Source organism: Zerene cesonia, chromosome 8 (genome assembly GCF_012273895.1).
Source record: "Zerene cesonia ecotype Mississippi chromosome 8, Zerene_cesonia_1.1, whole genome shotgun sequence".
NCBI lineage: Eukaryota > Metazoa > Arthropoda > Insecta > Lepidoptera > Pieridae > Zerene > Zerene cesonia.
In genome coordinates, this window is record NC_052109.1 from 4119938 (window position 1) to 4141397 (window position 21460).

Below are 21460 nucleotides of genomic sequence, written 5' to 3' on the forward strand. Positions count from 1 at the left end.
AACGATCATCTATATTTAATGGTGACGGTCGAAGACGGGGCGAACCGCTAGTAACAAGTGCATAGCCTGGATATATATGTCGGAGTATATACATATGGCGGATATTAACGAACGCAAGCGCCTCACGAGTTGCGCTTGGATATGGCCGTTGGAGCGTGCGGGCATTCAAAATAGTGGAACTCGTGCTGAGCGGACGCGTCTGTTCGAGTTCAGATATTTGTTTCGAGTATAATTTGTTATATGAAGTGAAGTCAAGTGATTTCCGTGAATTTAATGATTTTAAATATTATTGTGAGATTAAATAAGTGTGAAATTCCGTTTGTGTCTTTTGCTGCTCGAAGTTAACCAAGATACCCAATGTAGTAGACATAATCAGCCTACTGAGCCCTGTACAACAGCTGGAGCTGACATACATTTTAACACATATTAATTTATTTTTGTCTCATCAGCTGAGCTGTTTGATAATTCTGAAGAAATTAAAAACGAGCATGGTCACGGGGAGAGAGTAAAGTGTTCGAAACGTCGGGTTAATAATATAATGAATAAATCGCATTTAAAAACCGTTAAACAGTTTTTAATTTCTTCAGAATTATCAAACAGCTCATATATCAGCATATTCTAAATGTATAATACTCGCGTAAAATCAAACACAAGAAAATACTAATTCTGAAGAAATTAGGAATACTACTTCGACATCTTGAAACACTATAAACAAACAAATTAATATAAGAAGAGCGGCTCTCTTACTATTATCATAATAACTTAACGTCTGAGTGATTTGATAAAAATTCAATGTATCAATTTAGTTATCTTCAAACTCGTCACTTAGTCGTCTAAGATAATAATTTAATTGTTGATTTAATTATTTGATTGGATTGTTTGGATTGCAATTTGTTTTATCATTCCATTGAAAGTTTAGATTTTATATTACGATTGCTGGTGGCTTACGGCTGTAGTGAATTCAAATTTTTATACAATATACAATAAAACGTAGTATTTTTGTAAGTTCAATCATCAGAAGCGCTTCAACCATAGTAACAAACGATTCTCTCCGATTCTCCGAAAGTATCGGTTTTTATTTTACTCGAAAAAGTGAAGCAAAACTGATATTTTTATATTATTTGACGCATACAATTTTTCATGGAAAATTTAAATTCTCGCGTAACTTTTTATTATATTGTTTTTTAAATGTGTAGTTTCTTTGTATTTTTGACGTAAAAACCAATATTTAATGCATGAGCCGATTTATTAATACAATGATGCTAATCGTAAACAAAATGCTTCATATTTATAATAAAAGTATATTTCATAATGTTTGAATGATCAATTTTATAATTAATGTTGGTCTCATATAATACTAGACGTTCGTCCCGGCTCCGCTCGGATATCAAGGTTCCAGTTTTATCCCAAGGGAGCATTTAATCAGGATAAAAAGTATCCTATCATCCGATTCAGCTCATACCCTGTGTGTATTCCAAATTTCATCAAAATCCGTTCAGTAGTTTCAGCGTGATTGGCGGACAAATATCCCAACAAACAAACTTTTACATCCTACTAATCCTATCCTTACTACTAATATTATTATGCGAAAGTTTGTAAGAATGTGTATGTATGTTTGTTGCTCTTTCATGCAAAGACTACTGAACCGATTGCAATGAAATCTGGTACGTAGGCAGCTGGACAACTGGAATGGCATATAGGCAACTTTTTATTCCGACTTTCCTCCGGAATACGGAATTACGCGGGTGATTCTACTTTCATATTTTTTAAACTGATAAAAGCCGTTGTTTATCCAAGTGGTTGTAATACTCGTGATTGAATATTCTCCTCTTTAAATTAAATTACAATGCAATTCACTAATAAGATAGGTAGACATTAACATAACAATAAGTACAATACAATAACTTGGTAAAAAAAAGTAAAAATTAAAATAAATTGTGAATATGCATTTCAAGTTTTGCACATATGTATTAAAAAATATTTTGGGAAAAAAGTAGGCAGAGGGATATACATGTAGCCGGTTATCGAGAATGATATCGTATAACCTAGACAAGGCCGGCCCAGAAACAGTGTCTCTAGAGAAACATACGAGACCAATCCCAAACATCCCCGACACGGTTTAAATTTAAAACAAAATACACCCTCTAATCGCTACAAGTTAAAGTTTCAGATAATAATTCACGCCCTTGAAACCTTTGGAAGTTTATACGCGTTCGTGCAACTTTGTTTTATAAAGCCATTACTCATTCTTTTGTTAGCGATTGCGACGCAAATTTTTCACGATGAGACAAATTTTGTGAATAAATTAAGCAGTGTTGTAATCTTGTGTTATAAAAACAGCAGAAAAGAGTTTCATCTTTTGTTTAGGAAGTGAACCTGCCACTTGAATTAATTGTGTTGTGGTAACTTTTTAAATTCTTCTTGGCAGATGCTTTTTACATTATTAGGATTTACGATTATTATTTCGTATGAAAAATAATCGCATAGGATTTTACTATAATGTATTCTCTATTTTTTATTTATTTATATATTTATTATATAATAGTTTATTCATATACTATATCGTAATTTGCGTGTTATATATCTAATAGTCCCTCATAGGAGGCCTGTGTCACAGCAGTGGGAACATATATGGGCTGATGATGATGATGATATCTAATAGAATGTACATGTATGTGTATATATATTTATTCTTTTGACTGGCGCTTTAACAAGGGGTTACTGAAAATCAACGCTGCGCAGTTCGTGTAGCACATGCTTTTTAGCACCACATTGATTAGTTAAGAGCCCACGTTTTTTATTTGTTTGTTTTATAAAGAGATTGCTATAATAAACATTCTTTCTTTATTCTTCCTTTCTTTCTAAATAGAAGCGTTCTCGTTGATACAGATTAATCAATACCAGGTCATGTATGCCTGTCTGTACGTTTGACACATTCAGTTAACACGGCTGCCTATTGGCGATAAATCCTTATACGTGGACAGTATCATATGTAATAATAAGTTTAAAAGTGAATCGCAATATAGAAATCTACATATTCGTGTATATTAAATATGAGTCTCTGACGGTTTTTAAATCTTATGTTTTTAAAGGAATTTATGCTCTAAAAGTGTAATTTTAAGACAGAAAATTCAAGGTCAATACTTCAATAAAAGTAATAAGTTAATAAGACAGAGCTCTAGAGATCAATCAGATGTTTTGCTTCTGAAATAATTTGACTATCTATAGTTTAACGAACAAAAGATTTTTTTTTGAGATGAAGAGTTTACAGACTTTTGAACTTGAACACAAAATGTTATCCTCGTAGCCACTGTTTTATCTATTCAAAAATTTCCATACTACTTCAAATTGTATAATTTGAGTTATTATAATAGATAACTAAAGGGAAAGATTTAACAAGTTTAATTGTTTTAAAAATATTTTATTTAAGCCGCAACAAGGTTTTGTAAAGAAGTTATGTACTTCTCATCTTATAGGTAGATAATTAAGTTTATAATTTTCCTAAAATGTAGGTAACCATTCCTTACTTTTTTATTACTTGCGAGTATGTATAGATTTTCTTGTTAAGAAAGTTAAACCGTTCACTTATTTATACAAACCAATTGATTCAATCAATAATGATAAAAGAAAGTTAGAAGTCAGTTTTTCTTTTGTTCGGATTCTTGACAGTTCAAACAACTTTTCGGCGAAATAAAGGAATCAAATCTCGGAGATAATTTGAGGTAAATTTGTGTTTGATTTAAAATCGCTAAGTGGAAATGCGAAAACAACGAAAAGAGCAAAAACGGTCGTGACACTTTTTCACAATAAAATTCAGCATTTGGAAATCTAAAGAAGTCCGATAAAGCCTTGCGGAGGGTCTATGTTAATCTGCTTTCATTAGTCATGTCTTTTTTCAAGAGGTCGTTGTTGTAGGATAAATTTACGTAACGAAAAATAAAAACCAGAATCAAGCGTGACATATTGAGAAAAAGGACTATATTATGATTTTGAGTTCTTATAGAAGTTTACATATGTTTTATTTATACACCAATAATAAAACTTAACATCATCAAAAAAAATAATGAATGTACACTTTTTTATGTGATAACGGGCAACTGAGCTGATTGTTCGCCTGGTGGTAAGCTATCACCATCGCCCATAAACATTCGCAGAAGAAGTGCCTCTGCGAATGCGCTGTCCGCTTTTAAGGGGAATGGGATAAGGAACCCTCATAAAACGCCTGTGTCCCAGCAGTGAGAACATTGGGCTGATGATGAGGATAAGGAAAAGATTGATGACTGGAAAGAAGGAATGGACTGGGAAGAGCGCGGAAAAGAAAATGGCTGTCACCAGCTCCCTCATTCACCGTACGAAACACAGTAAAATGCTTCTATTTCACGCCGGTTTTCTGTAGGGTACTGCCCTGGTGCGAGCTGGCCTAATTCATGCCAAAACATGCTCGACTCCAATATCAAAAATCGCCTTTGTTTACATTGGCTTTATGATTTCATCGAATTCATTGTTATACGCTGATTGCTTTTTGTGTTTAAATATATTTTAATTGGTGACTGTTATTTAAATTAAACTATTTAAACACAAATCACGAGATTACCCGCGCTGCTACCAGGAGCGTGCGGAAGTTTCTCGAATATTACAACTTTGTTTTAAAGTCATTATTCATTCTTTTGTTGCTGACGTAGCTCTGCAGAATTTTATGAGGCAAAAAGAAAATGTTCCGACAAATTAAAACGCTTTGTAACGTGAGGTCCCCGCGTCGTTGATAAAGAGTTTAAATTTAATATCTTAAGAATTTACTTTAAACATGGCGCTCTAATTACCCGTTGAAACGCCTTGTTTAAATTTTCTTCCGTCTCTGCAAATTAAAATAAACTGACCTTTATTATTCATCGTTAAACTAATGACAATTATGTTTTCGTAAGCATTATCGAAAGCTTAATATCTTAAGTGCCTTAAAAATTAAAAGCAATGAAGTTTATACAGTAGGTACTTAACGTGTAAATATGTTAAATTCAATTAGTGTCGAATAATCTGGTAACCTTTATAAAATAAAATAAATAAAAACACAATTAAAATAAAGCTGAATTTACTTACAATTTCTAATAGTTTCATTTTATATAATCCATATATTTAATTACATTAAATTGCAGTAGCTACAGATATCCTCAATGAATAATTATTCAATGTATCCAAAATTGTAATATTATTTAACTTATTTTACGTAACCGTAATGCCGCGTTTATGATGAATTTTAAAATATTTATATTTATTGAAAATCAAATTTGAAGCTGAAAAGCAACTATATTGCAAAGTTTAAACAAAAACAGGCTCTATGAGAGGTGTTTCGAATCCCAGCAAATATCAAGGTATGTAGGATTGGACAATACCAGTGCTCAAAGCGACTACCGGGTCATTTCAAAGATCACTGTGTGAGTGTAAAGTTCGGTTCACACTTTTCTACAATAATATCACTTAGAACACTTTGGCTGACAAATTTTTTAAGCATTGATATCAAGGGTCTCTGAATAATGTGTATTTTATATCATAGCCGACAACCAATCATGAGTACCGCTCTTGAACACTTGCAAACTGAGAAGAGAGTTGAGAACTGGAGAGAAAGAATGCACTGGAAAAGGTGAGGAAAAGGAAACGGGCCTCCGGTTCCCCCACTTGCCGTACGAAACTCAGAAGCATGCTACTATTTCACGCCGGTTTTCTGTGAGGGTGTGGTACTTCCCGCTGCGGGCTGGCCCAATTCGTGCCGAAGAATGCTCGACTCCCACATTAAAAAATATTTTTAATTAATATTATCTATAATAGAATATTATTAACTATTTTAATCGCACTGAGCTCAGTTTATTAGCACAACAGATTCCCATCGATATTTTGGTACCGAAATATATTTATTTACTTATATAACGGAATTAAAAACGGTTAAAGTATTTCTATATAAAACACAGTCGTTGTAAACTAATCCTTATAATGCTCGTTCTGAAATTAAAAGTGAACTTCATGAGATGCAAGAGAATAGATTTAAGCAAAAACAATGTCCCTTCTCGCTTGGCCCGCTGCATCTGATTTACCTTTTCAGTACAGAGTATACAGATCCTATGTAATTCACGACAATACTACATTTACTAAGCATCGGGCTGTTTACTTAAGGCTTAAATAAAACATTTGATACGTGAGCTGTAACTCGAAAATTATTATGGATGCCAATTTCGCATCGCTCATTGAAGTGCGGTTAGATTTTAGTGGTTATTTGAGTATTTGCCAAACGAATCAGATATTAGATGCATAATATTCGAATACAAATGTAGTAAAGAGAAATGAAGTTGGACATTAACTGGAATAAATTGTAGCCAAACTATAAAGTGTCAGAATTAACATTATATATACTTTTGAATATCGAAACTGCTAGATCAATTCTATTAATTATTTTGCTATTAAAATGCTATCACTATCTAATAATGCATCTAGGCAATTTTTTACCCTTTTCATCGAAGATAAAGCCAAGTATCTACTAAATCATTTATTAACGACAATATAATACTTGAAGTGAGACGTGTTTTTACGCAGAAAAAGTAATTTTACGCGGATTATTGTGCAAGCGTATCTTTATCGTAATGGTAACACGATTTAAACACTATACCATTATTTTATTATGTTTTCTTTTACAGTATAAATAAATATCATAAACCATTTAATCAAAGACCAGAACAATGCATATTGTACAAGAAAATGTACCATAGCCATTTAAAGTGTCACCATATTAAGTGTTTTTCTATCTAGTAATAACTTAATTCGGAAGACTTACATGACAAATGTACCGATGTAAATAATCAATTTAAGAGTTTGTACTACAAGCTGTATAGATTATTAAAACAGACACAAATCGTAGGTACCTTTCTTGCCGCATGTCAGGTGGAAAACAGCACAATAGTAGCGCAGTCAAGCGTCTTGGCTCTTGACGCCTAGATTAAGATAACACCTACGTACGAGCAGCGTCTATTCTAGGTATTTGAAAAGATGAGATACGTCTACTTTCCCATCCAAAGTGCATGAGCAAATTTTTCTTCAATACGAATTAACAAGCCTTTTAAAATAATTAATTTACCGTGTTTACATACGAATCTGACTAAAACGTATCATCTAAAAAGTAAGTATTCAATGTATTCTGAAGAATTTCAAGATTTTCATTTTGTATTTATTCGATTCTATTCAACATTTAAGCATGATAGAAGTTACGGAAGATTTTACACAATATTTTCTGTGTTATATTTCACATGCTCACCTGTTTTCCCATTTTTGGCTCTTCATCAAAATCTTTTCAGTAAAATTATGTTTCTACTGCGTTTGACAATAATAAAAACCCTACCTTTAGGACCTTTACAACAACAGTTAATAAGGACACAAATCACGCGCCCCAGTGGTCACAAGGCATTTCAATTATATGCTTTGGCTAACATTTAGAATGAGGACAGCTCTGAAGAACATCTAGTCTGGACTCAAAGTTAAGGAAACGGTTCAAAGCTTTGTGATTCCGTTCACGTTTCAGAATGACCCTGATTAGAGTATGGAGGTAGTTGTGGCAATATTTTATTATGTATTTCTAAATATTCTCGATACATAATTAACTTTTTATTTAAAATCATTTAAAATGCGTATTTTTAGACCCAAGAAGAAAATTTAATAAGTAATTGAGAAAGGTGAACAGATGACATATCTAAATTAATAAAACAGAAACGGTTTACTTCTATATCATTTATAAGTAAAGAACTAAAAAAGACTGATGATTTTTTGTTCACGGTACGAACTTTGCCAGGTTGGCAAGATATTTGTTAAAAGGATTGATTAAGCCTTCTTATCAATATATCTTAGTTCTCAGGGTAAATCACGACCGTACAACCAATAACGAAAAATCTCCTTAAATTTGTTACCTTGGCCAATTTGTTAAAATTTTCAGCTTACATTAAAGACGGGTTATACTGTGGAAGTAGGGAAGCCACTTAGCACTACCATAAAAGTTAAATGCTTCATAAATCATGACACAAGACAGCGGCACGCCGCTTTAATGAACTGCCTTCTTATTAATAATAACTTGTTGAGTCGCTTCTTAGAGATGAGCTCGATCTAATTTATTATTAAATTTGATGAAATTACTTTGATATCGTCACAAATACAATGAATAAGCCTCTAACAAGCTCCGTAAAACTCTTCTTCCTTTTTTATGGGTTACTAGCTGCGCTCCGCGGTTTCACCCGCGTAAGTCCGTATCCCGTAGAAATATCGGGATAAAAAGTTGCCTGTATGTTATTCCAGTTGTCCAGCTATCTACGTACCAAATTTAATTGCAATCTGTTCAGTAGTTTTTGCGTGAAAGAGCAACAAACACACACACATCCTTACAAACTTCCGCATTTATAATATTAAGTAGGATAGGATGTTAAAATAATTTTTTTTTATAAGATAATCATCTAATTAATTGTACTTTCAAACTTTGCATTTTGTTACATATCATATACTTTTGTACTCTAAATTATATGGTTTTTGAAATCAAATGATTGTTGGTAAACCAATAAAATAAAACAATCAACACGATTACGTAAAATAAAAATGTTAACCTAAATTAACACAAGAACGGCTAACCTGATTTTAATAATTTTCAGTTTGTTCGTTTTGTCTCCACTTAGATTTGAATAATACAAAAATTTTGAAAACGTATCAAAAAAGGGTAGCGGGTAAAGCCGAGCTGAGCAGCTAGGATTAATACAAATATAAAATTATTCATTTTTTATAGCTAGGAACATAAATCGATAAGATTTTCAAATCATTTAAGTTTTAAAAGCCACATAGTGGCTCTAAAAAGCATCGTACTGGCCAAGTATGTTATTTAAATGCAGTTGCACAAAGCAGTTATTTGGGTCAACCGCCAATGAAACTCCGACTACGGTACATTATTTCCTACGCGGTTAGGCAAGTACAAAATAATGATAAAAATTTTGCCATACACACGCCTCTGTATTTTTATTCATGTTTTAATAAAATGGATCACTTGAGAATGTTCTGGAAAGCGTCGAACTAACATTATCGACTGCCAACCTCAAATGAAAATTGGAATTGTGATGCGATTTTAGGATAAGAAAAGGGATCAAGGATATGGGGTCCGGTTCTCCGAATTGCAGTGATAAGCAACATAAAAATAACTGTTAGATAATCTCCTGTTCCTTAATAAGAACAGATCCCTACATTGAGGCAGTTACGTTTTAGTTTTACTTAATAAGAAGCGAACTAGTATATACAATATCAACCTACAAATCTATTCAGGGATATAATTACTTATTAATTATGTTAGGTATTGCTTTAACTCAACCCGATTTCTGTTGCATATAACAACAAAAAGAAAACAGTTCAATATCTGTATCTATCTGTTGTAAATTATAACAAAACATTAATTCCTTAGTAATCTCATTAGAACTGTTTCTAAGCCACAGATACTACAGATATACAAAATAAGACTCAAATAAATGGAAAAAAAACGCAATAGGGCTGCTCGTCCCAATGGAGTAGTTTATCATTATTAAGTCTTGTCGTAAACAGGCGTTCCCGAGGGAAAGACAGTGGTTCAGCCTCTCTTATTAGATTAAATCACCACTAAATAATTTGACAACAGATTTTTGCTAGAAAATGCATTTTTTTATGTCCAATGACTTAAAATTGATCATATTAATGTACTACACATTTCTTCTTTGTTAACTGATAAACAACGTTATATTCACATAGTTACCCTCGAAATGTATTAATATATTCCTTACATTTATTATTGACAAAATAGAGTATTCAGGTCAGAAAATAAAATATATACCCACGAAATAATTAAATTCTTGAAATTATAATGTGCTACTCAGTCCATAAGAATGATGTTATTCTGTGAATTGGGCGAGTCTTCCACTCTCTTCTTATGTACAAACCATCATTTATACACTATACTGCTTCACGTACCATACGAAAATAAACAGAGGCTTGTTAAATGATCGTTAAAATGACGACATAATGTTTATGTCCCGTCTTTATGTTGCTCACGGGTAATGGACAACTTCCCCACATATACTTGACTCTCGAGCATATTGTACCACGCCTAAACAAACTACACTGTGTACTAACAAAGACTATAAACTGTGGAATGTTCTTGCACTAATGCCATTTACGTTTTTACAGAGGACACTATATCATAAAACTGAGAAACTAATAAACTCAAGATGTTCGTAAAGGAAATGCAAAAGTATGCATCTTTGCGGGACAAATATAAAACATATATGTAAAATGTACTTTAATTTTTCGATTTATGTGATAGTTTATTGAATTGATAATTATTTTACTTTTTTTCATCCATTCAGTCGTCATATACTGTTATTGCTCAGCCATTTTTGACTAACGTGTTTAAAAATAATCAAAATTTTAAAACTTTTTAATTTCTTTGCATTATACGAACTGCCTGAATGCATTATTACATAACAACGTCACAGTCTAGACAATTGGCAAATTATTATCACGAAGCCGTTATCGTAAAATGGCTTTTATCACTCTCAGTCTGAGACTATAACAGTATGAAGAAAACACTCTGTAATATGAAACTCAGAACCGTATTGTCTATAGACTATAAGCCTCTTTAGAAACTGCATATAACGGATTAGTGTGTAAATTTACTTAGGCTACGTCTCCCGTCCCTCAAATAAAGATCGATTGGCGACCGCAAAGTGGCGCTCCGAGTCGTGCGTGCTTATAATCAAATTACATACAAGCAAACACTACAGAACAGCATTACGAAACAAAAATAACACGTTGTTTTAAACAATATTTCAAAATTGCTGCGATTTCTTAAATCGTAAACGTAGAGGACATTTTCTATATACAAAATTTTAATGATGTTCTGTAAGTACTAAGTACATGCATAATTATTACAATTGAGTAGTTAAAAGTAATACAAATACTTCCTTCGATATGTTATATCCTTGTTATGTTAATATTCATATATGCATTCCTCATTTATTAAATTATATTGCGATAGATAAACCTTTACTTATCTCCTCTTTAGTACACACATCCAACTGATGTTTATATGTATATATTCTGTGGCACTAATAAGAACATTCCAAAATTAAATTCAATCGCTGCAAAAACGTCCAATCTCCTTCCAAGTATTACCCAATATAACACCACAGAGCGAGGATTTGTGCTCGCAGACAAGGAGCCACTTACATTGTACTGTGACGTCACATAAAATGCATCGCGCAATCTTCCTCAAGAATACACAATCCTCCGTAAGCCGCCATGTTTGTGTATCCATTTGCTGTATCCCTTTGAATACGACATCTCTATTGGTTTACTTAGAATCATGCCACATAATTTCCCTATTGATTGCTCGGATCGTAAAAAGCAGTTGCATCTTTATATAGTCTTATTTTCTAGACTTCTAGAGTTGATGAGATTTATAAGAGCTTTAAAGGTCTATAATTAGTTTGCTTAGCAGCTTTCAGGTATATTCCTTTATGAAATTTGATGATTACTTGACATACATAGACGTATTTCAAAATTAAACACACATATAACAAATATTTTTGAAAATAATATGTAACAATAATGTTTACTTATGTTATAATATTTTGTTACCAAGATTTAATGGTAAGGACAAAAATTAATATGAAACAGAATAGTAACATATAATAACACACAAAGGAAACTATCGTTTATATTCTTTTTAGAAGTGAATCCTCGTGATTTCTTATAACATTTTCAATACTATTTCCAGCTAATAATTTATTTTTGATTCATCCCATATTGGCCCTTATATATATTATAACATATACATTTATTCGACTTATTTCATAACCTAATCATAAAAGATCTGCTAATAATATAATAATAAATATGAAAACAGCAATCACATTTGCTCATCGAGCGGTCGTAAAGAAACCAAGCTAAACTTGAATTTATTTCTCAATTAACTTTGTTCTGAATTACAAATGAAGTAAAATATTACTTCATTTGTATATAAATTCCACATGACCATACCATATATATATTCTACATGAGATGACTGAATAAGTCTTTAATGTCATATCGGCAAAGGAGCTGGTGGGCCGCCTGATGGTATACCGCCCATGAACATTTGGAGAGGTCATTGGAATAAAAGTAAATTGTTATGAATCAACATTCCAACAGTAGGTAATGTAATTTGGAATTATCTTTATCCACTCTACGCCTCAAAATCAGTATTTAGAAAAAAAAAATAATACATAACCATTCAAATCTATTGAAGTGCATAACGAGATGGAAAGCTCCAAAAGTACTATGGCAGAATCGTTCATGTGTTGACTTCTAAACCTGGTTTCAACATTGAATCTGGTAAGCAAATGTCTTACATGTTGTAGGAGATTAGGCAGGCGTATTTACCTAATCCAATGCCGCAAGATGCAGCCGTGGAACTACGAAATAAATTGCCGTAAAATAAAGTGCAACCTCCACACGAGGTTCATCTGCGATGCAGTACTTGAGTCTACGTAAGATGCATTGCACAAGGTGGCGTTTAAAATTGAATTTTATAGAGCGCTGCTATGACAGCTTTCTGAATTGTTTACATAGAAGCTTAGTTCACAAACAAAGTTTGCATGTAGAAGATTATGCATGTCGGATTTAAGTGGTTTTGGCAAAAAATACAGGTCTTCGTTGTAAATTGGAGGTCTAATTTTTTTTAAACTTTGCGAAGAAGCTTAACGTACATCCAGCATGCTTACATTTTCCATATTCTTAAGTTTGGTTAGATTTTGTCCTCGTTCCTTATACTCAATAACTGCAAAGATGTGATTTATTTACGTAGTTATTTTTTGGAAGATAAGATAAGATTTTGGGATATTTTCTTTGTCCTTTATCATAGCAATACTCGATAGAAACTGGTTATCAAAAACCATTTATTTTAATAACAAAAATCTAAAACAGAAATTTATGTTAACGCAACTTTATATTCACTAATTGGGAATCGCACTGGGAATGAAACAAAACAAAATGAGCTTTAGCTTTGACCCTCGCATATCACTTTTTGTTTGAACTCGCTTCTGTCTCCAGAGGAAACTTAAAACAAAATATGTTTTGGTTCACATATTTTGGTGTATGTTTATTTATACGAATCTATAGCGGTTATTTAGGTTTTGTATATCACTTATAATTTTTAATTAATAAATATAATGTACGATTTTATTTTATAAATATGTCTATTTTAAAAGCAAACATGCATTAGATATATTTGTTCAAATTAATTGGCAGGTACTGACCGAATAATAAATTAACACATATTGATATTAAATTTAAACCATTACCACTTTCTGAATCTGCAAATAAATAAATAAAAACATACTCTGAACTCACCCATGAAACCTCACATACTTCCTCTTTTCATCATCCACAGATCATAATTCATAAGGTGCAATTTTCTTGGATAAATTAATAAATAACAAGTCATTCTGATAGAGGTCTTTAATATATCTTCTAAATAGTCGTTCAAGATTTTTAACACCTGACTCAAACGGGTGTTTGATGACAATTTGTTGAGCCGTTTGTACGTCATTAGCTTTTTTCTAGTTGTTCGGATCTAGTGATCTGGAATGGATCGGACTAATTTTCTTATGTTGCAACTTGAGGGAGATATATGGAAGGGCTTAACAAGTTAAATTCACTATTTCAAGGTGGCCAACAATACAAAATGTGGTCGGGGTTTTTTAATTTTATTGCTATTAAATCTATTCCTTTGATATTAAACTATTTTATTATTACCTAAGAAGTTGGAACTACGCACACAAACCTTCAACCTACGTATTTATGTGAACGAGTCTATTTTAAAGAAAAGCATGCCTACGTATGTGGGGAAGACTGTAATAAACATATTTTATAGGAAATCTTGAGTTTGTATTGCCCTAACAAAGGAGTGAATACCAGTTATTTTTATCTCTAGAATATGATCATATCTTTTTTGATTTTTATAGATTATAAACAATACTGGAAACAATTTTTAAATGAAAATGATTAGTGTACCAGAGCATACAGAGGGGAGTATATCGGTAATATATTATAATTAACTTGAGTTTCCCTTGATATCTGCAACAAATGTGGTAATTTTTTCCTGTAAATGATCTTTATGTACGTCACCAGTTATGAAAAACATCAAATCTATGGCAAACAAATAGCATATTAAAAATATATGTGAAAAAATATGCCCATACATACAGTTTATAGTTTTCTTTGCTTTACCTTTATTAAAAAATAGGACGAAAATAGAACATCTTTATGCCGATTGTACCGAAAAGTCTAGACGAGAAACTAATACCTTAGAACACAACTTCTCCAATAAAAATCATATCCCTCACAAAACCAATGTTATCTAGGAAAACCAACACAATGAATAAACTTCAGCAGTAATCTGGAACTGTATAGATAGTCACGTTTCGTAATCCAAGCACTGTTTTACAAATAAGGAGCTATGTCTATACACTGACCCTTGTTAGAACATCGACCTTTCTCAATTTCCAGCTGGTATGATCTCAAAAAACGGATGAAAGAAGCCCAATGCAAATAAAATTTACCAATGCCCCCGTGACTCTTTTGACGGTTAACTTATTCAGATACGCGTGGATGATGGCATGTTGCCGTGAAATGTAAGGGAATATTCTAGTTTCAAGTTTAATCCCTATTACCTTTTATTTCGGCGACCATTATTATGTTTTGGGTCGAGCTAACAAGCTTAACTTTACATGAATATTTCTAACAGAAGAAGGAAATGTACAGTAAATCTTTTGATATTTTGCGATCGTTTATTTGTTCCTATCATTAATTTCCTTATTTGTGTTTTAAACGTGCTATATTTTTCAAGTGGAATTATTATGATTCCTAAAAAATTAATGTCACATGTCGTATGTACATATTAATAAGACGAAGTTGATAATAATAAAGATATATTATTAAATGATAAAAGATTTTTCATGAAAAGCATAAGGTACAGTATATTCTCTATACTAATGATATAAACATGAAAATTGTCTTTGTCTGTTTGCTTGAACGCGCTTACCTCAGGAACCAGGGGACCGATTTCAAAAATTTTACCTCTGTTAACTATGCAGCCTATATGCAGCTCGGAAGAACCTGGGATAAAAACGCCGGCAGTAAAAGCATTAGACTACTGAATACTAATCTTAGACTTATTTTTTTATCTGTATTATACAATTTATCATAAAGAAATGAAGGAAGCAAAAGCTCTTATCACAAAAGAATTAATGTAAGTAAATAAAACTAGAGTTATAAAATAAAACATTGTAGTAAATTTTCATTCATTCGATACTGATAAACAGGAGGTAATTAAGTATAACGAAGCGATACCTCGTATTTCTTTCCAGCAATTCAGGGTTCTGTAGCCAAATACCGCTTTTATACAGAGTTGTATATTACACAGAGGTCGCGACTTTATCTCACTTTCCGCCCGAGTTGCGTTCACTAGCGATATAGTGAAAATAGTAGTACAATAAAACAGGGTTCAACTATATCGGTGGAGAGGCCAAGAGCCCACTCCTTATCGGAAAACTGTTACTGTGATTCATTGCTTGCCGCTATTTACTTACCGCTCTGTTAAGCGTGCATCACAACGCGCAATTGCTCGCCGCGAATGCAACTGCGAGCAAATTCGCGAAGCTTCTGTTATTGCTACTGCGAATTAACTCTGTAAATGCGAATAACTTCTGTGTCATAGTTTAAGAGTGTATTATGTTAAATCCCTACTAATATTATAAATGCGAAAGTAACTGTCTGTCTGTCTGTCTGTTACGCTTTCACGCCTAAACCACTCAACCGATTTTGATGAAATTTGGTATGATGATAGAACTAAACTTGGGAAAGGACATACGATACTTTTTATTGCGAAAAAAGTGAAGAAGGGCTTGAAATAGGGGATGAAAGTTAGTCAAACATAAATGTGAGATTATTTCACACCTAAACTACTTAACCAATTTTGACAAATATTTCAGACCTATGGGAAAACCTATTAGCTACTCCTTACCATGTCGCGCGATATAACCAAATTCCACGCAGGCGAAGCCGCGGGTAGAAAGCTAGTGATGTATATAAGAAAGTTGTATAGCAAAAGCAACAAAGCTTATTTCAGGCATAGACGGCTTTATGTGAAATGAAACAATATACCAAATGAATCCTTGTTAATTTTCGTTGACTTTTTCTAAACGACAGACCTGTTTATTTACCACTTATTTGCCACTTGGAGAAATCTGAAACGAATAGATGCGAGCAAAACTCGTTTCGTGTGAGATAAGCTTTACTCTGCATCTGTGCACCTATTACATCCTCTGTGAAGTACCTACTTACGTTACTCACTCGTTTTATTATGGTAAACCTTGATTTAAAAACAGAGATTTGTATTGTTCAAATAGAAATTTTAAATTAAATCTAACATAAAGTACAATCATACATCTTAAGATTTATGTGATATCTGAAAAGGCTTATGATATTTATTGTTCTGATTTTTCCATTTCTAGAAGATTATCTATAATTAATGCATTCATTAAGTGTTGATGTCAATGTAACATTGAGCAATTAAAATATGTGTATCCAACGATAACCGCACGGAAGTTTACCACAGTGTATAACTATGTGTTCATATGAATTCAATTCTATTATTCCCACATTAAACGGCAGTGGCTAAGCGGGGTGCCGATCGCCGACCACAAACCGCACCCTATTTGTAGATATCTCCCTAGTGTTACGCTTAAATTAAATCATTGCTAGCTCATGCGCTATCATTGCTGTATTTGATTGATTGAGTGAATGTAATGAGTACTTGGGCAAGCTTGACGATGAATTAATTACGTGTGTGTCTAAATTCCCAACAACAGACATGATATTGTTTAATTGGTGATACAAGCCGGCGTGTGGTTTGACAATCATACGCTCGCCAAGAGCGTGCACGTGAATAATAGCTTTCGTGTTTTGGAACTTTTTTCTTTTCTTTCATTTTTATTGAAATCAAATTATCTATTGTTAAGTAAATACAAGGATATTTCCCATTGTTAAAATTAATAATGTCAGGTTTATGGCATGACGTGGAACAGACACGATATTGGGTATTATATACCTTTTTTATATTATATCACATAATATAGTATGTGATAGTATTTGAAAGTATATTCTCATAACAAAATTTCATATTTCAATATAGCATGTGATATTACAAAATTAGCGTGATTTTAGCCAATCACGTGTCGTCAGACAATTGGGGAAAAAATAAATTTTTATATTGATTTCCAAATATCAAAATTTAATACATGTTTATAATAAGAGAGAGAGAGAGAGAGTTGCTTTAAATATGAGGACAAACAGAGAACGAAAATAGAAAGAGATGTCCTTTTTGATATTGATAATGCCCATAGAGTAAAGATAGTGTTAAATACGAGAATATTATCTTTAATAATACTAAGAAAATGTTATAAGACATGGACCTGGATTAACTTATTGATAGTGATAATTGACACTGTATATAATAATATAATAATATATCCTTCATTTAAGCTGATAGATAAGAATATAGCCAGAAACTGTAATACCGGTCATTTTTTAATTTTAAATTATTTGATGATTTAATTTATTTCTTCTTTTTCTTTTTGTCTTGAATATTAGAATAAATTGTTCACTATACACATGGACACAATATGGTAATATTACGCCACCATAATCGGTTCTTTATCGGAGCTTATAGCGTTTGGTCGATGCTGTGTCACGCTGTATCCGAATTCTTTTTTTTTTTTTTTTTATGTCATAGCGGGCAGCTGAGCTGGTAGTTCGCCTGATGGTAAGCTATCACCACCGCCCATAAACATTCGCAAAGGTAGTACCTCTGTGAATGCGCTGCCCGCTTTTATGGGGTAAGGGAAAAGGAAAGGATTAACGACTGGAAAGAAGGAATGGACTAGGACGGGTGAGGAAAAGGAAACGGGCCTCCGGCTCCCCCACTCACCGTACGAAACACAGTGGCATGCCACTATTTCACGCCGGTTTTCTGTGGGGGTGTGGTACTTCCCCGGTGCGAGCTGGCCCAATTCGAATTTCCAGCTACTTGGGCGCTAACGTAAAAAAAAACTACTTATATATTATACTTTAGAAAACCATAACATACATACTTAGTATATTTATTCTTCAACAACAAAAGTAAAATATCTCGCACAAAACAGTGCTAAATCTCCAAACACTTTATGCTACCATCGCGATATTCTCATGTTATGAAGTTTGAATGTCGCTACAAAATTTTAAATTTACGACAATATAAAGTTACAGACCGAGTCACATATGCAGAAAACATAAAAAGCGACGCTATATTTGTGGATTAGTAAAAATCTGAGTACATTGTTGTGTAAAGGTCTTAGTTGAAATTCCTGGTGGCCTTTGTTATGCCGTGCAATAAAATATTTCATTACTGTGCGAAATATCCCACCGGCATGTACGTGTTTTATTTAGTTTCCCTAACTGATGTTTCTGAATTCCTATGCAACTTGGATGTTGTGTCATAAAATATTCAAAGTGCTATTTGACGCTGAAATATTTTAGGACGCTTGTTGAATATTAGCTGTGAAAAAATGTAGGTATATGAAGAAACATTGTTATTTATTTAATGCTTTTTGCTCTTATGTATCACTAGCCTTTCGTTCCGACTTCACATGGGTTGTCCGGGAAAAAACACAGTAAATATAGTTTTTATAATAATGTGGCTTTCCATTCCTAAAAAAATTTTTAAAATCGCCAATTGATACAATTCTGTGACTCGAAACACAGTTCAAGATATTTTTCTTATATTAATAATATGTAGTATCACGTGTGCCAGAATATATTGGACTAAGCCAGTCGTACAAATACAATAGAACTTTAGGTTCAGGTAAGTTCGTTTAATTAAACGTATAAAATATTATAACTATATAGAATTGAATACTATAAATATATTGTTAATACAGAGTTAAAGCAATACACGACAAATACATTTGAATAAAAGGTATAATTTAGCAAACCAATATGTGTTATTTGCAATAATTATTTGTATTCCATATGACCCAATATCATGAATATTTTGTTAGTAAAATAATAATTTGGTTACACGAACCAATCAATATATTAATCATAAAAGATCGAATGAAACACGATGATCCTTAAGGCTTAAGTGCCTCTGATACAACGAGTGTAATATTATCTTAGTGAAATATATTCACATTAGTGATATTGATATGCCTGTAAGGGAAGTCCGTCTGTCAGACCCTATTCAAGCTGCGCTGACACGCAGAACAAAGGGATTATAGTAAGTAGCTCCGATGTAGATGTCATTACCAATGTACTTGAATGCGAACGTGCAAATTATTGTAGTTATCTTCGCAGTGTATTTACAACTAATGCTCACTTCATAGCTTAGTTGGTAAGGGCCGTTTGGAAAACATTTGGTGTGGCGGTCGGCGTATTCCCGCCTGAATTTATTTTATATAACCAAAGAATGTCGAATTTAAAATATTTCATTTTCTGGGTATTAGACACCATGAAGATAATTTGAAATTTAACGTGAATCATATTAGTTCTGTAGTAAACAAGAAATATCCGTTTGTGTTTATTGATCTAGATTGTGGAACTCTGCTTCATGATGATGATGAATGCAGAGTCTTTAAATTTATATTTAAAAATCGTTATATAGCCTATTATAACTATTAACTAGTAAAAGTGAACGTAAATGCTATTTTAAAACTTCAATTAATATAATGTTACATATTTATAAGGAATTTATTGGTATTTGTTTGTTCATTGTGGGTTAGCGTCCACGTCCCTAAAGTTTATCCCTACGTATGCGTTTAACACCAATTCCGTGAATCGAACTATATAACAGTTCCATTCCGCTCATTGAAACAATTTATATTAGAGCTAACTAGTTAACCAAATGTTTAGAAGTTTGGTTACAGTATCGTTGTATATGATATATAGATATATATTTATGTTCGTGTGCCTATTGCAATCGTCAATATAAACATTGGTTAATTAGATTCGGGGTATTACATTATTTAATTAAGTGAAAATCTCATCCCATGCTCCAGACCATTAATCTAGAGCTGCTATTCCATATAAAAAGAAGTTACTTATTACTATAATAAGGTACTGTATTTAAGGCCATCAACTTTGGGCGTTCCTAACAAAATAAGTAGGTGTTTGAATGGCATAAACGTCTTATGCATCCAATCAATAGCCTAATTTCATATAGGCGATATAGCCCGTATTTTTATAGCCTCATTTCGGCACATTTCGACACAGTTCCGGCCATCAATCAATCCTCTATGACGTACAAACTGAAGGATGATATTTATAAATAAACTTCTATTTTTCATAATACTTTTAATGAGAGTATGGGGTAAATCGATTATATGTTGAAAAATATGAGACCTTAAAGATAAATATACTTATTTGCATACGCTTTTCCAATATGCTTTATTTTTTGTATATTGCAAAAGCGTAAAATATTACCGAAATGATATAAAAAACCATATTCTAAAAAACTTCTTTCCTCATCAGTTTTATCGCGAAAATAATTTGTTACCACAGAACTGATGCTATTTGAAGTTAATCCGAAGGAATCCTTATAATTTTATTCATTCTTGCAATCATTAATATAAACCGCTGGTTTACGAAAATCGCTTACGATACTAATTTCGTTACAATATAAATAAGGCAGTGTCAGACTCAAGGGGGTCGTTTATACCCTCATAAAATAGGTAAACGAGCACGATCATCCGCATCTACATAATTAAATAGGATTTCACGCGGAGAAGGAAACTTTGCGATGTTTCCAACAAAACTCCTGAAGAAATAAAATATGCACATCTCGAGATTTTGAGCGACGCTCTTCGATGCCGGCAAACTTGCGAACCTGTTGAAAAATTGAGAACGATTCAAAATTCCAAATTAAGGAAACTGATAAAATCGCGCATCCCGTGAATATCTTACACCAGATGCGCACAGAGCAGTGCAGTTAACAAATAACTATCAAGTATCGAAATTTCATGGAGCATTCATAAATTTTATTTCAAATCATCATCATCATCAGCCCATATATGTTCCCACTGCTGGCACACAGGCCTCCTATGAGAGTTCAGGCCAAAATCCACCACGCTGGCCAAGTGCGGGTTGGCAGATGTCACATGTCGTCGAACTTTTTGATTCTCGGACATGCCGGTTTCCTCACGATGTTTTCCTTCGCGGTTTTAAGCAGTGGTGGTGTTATCTATATGCGCAGATAAATTGAAAAATCAATTTATTTCCTGCACGTTCGCCCAGTCTTGAACCCCGGCTTATCGATTTTGAAGTCCGAGGTTCTCAACACTGAGCCACCACTGCT